Here is a 487-nt window from a genome sequence, read left to right as displayed (position 1 = left end):
CCCTGGCTCCCTATCACCCTTCAAACACATCCAAACTTCCTACTACACCAATCCATCTCTTTGATCCAGGCCCACCAAACCTTCCTTTCAGCCCTGTGCTGCTCCCCCGACTAGGAAGGCCCCAGCCAGGCACCCTCCCTTAACTTCCACTCAGCCTGGGAGCCTCATCTCAGACACTGCCTCCGCAGGGAAGCCGATCCCGACTCCCCCAGGCTGAGCTAGGCACCATTGCTGCTCCCAGAGCGCCTGCCCTTCCCTGATCCTTCCCTCATCCTTCCCTCATCCTTCCCTGGTCCCATGCATATTACGGATGGTTTTTGTACTCTGCTCTTGCCTTGTCTTTCTGTATCATTACTCAGAAACTTGAGTCTTTTTTAAATAATTTTTTTCATATTTAATAGGTAATATACTTTTTTTAAATTCAGGACTTTCCTGGGAATCCAATGGTTAAGAATCCACCTGCTAAAGCAGGGGACATCTGTTCAAT

Source organism: Bison bison, unplaced genomic scaffold (assembly GCF_000754665.1).
Source record: "Bison bison bison isolate TAMUID 2011002044 unplaced genomic scaffold, Bison_UMD1.0 scf7180017864495, whole genome shotgun sequence".
Lineage (NCBI taxonomy): Eukaryota > Metazoa > Chordata > Mammalia > Artiodactyla > Bovidae > Bison > Bison bison.
Note: the sequence above shows the minus strand (reverse complement) of the source record.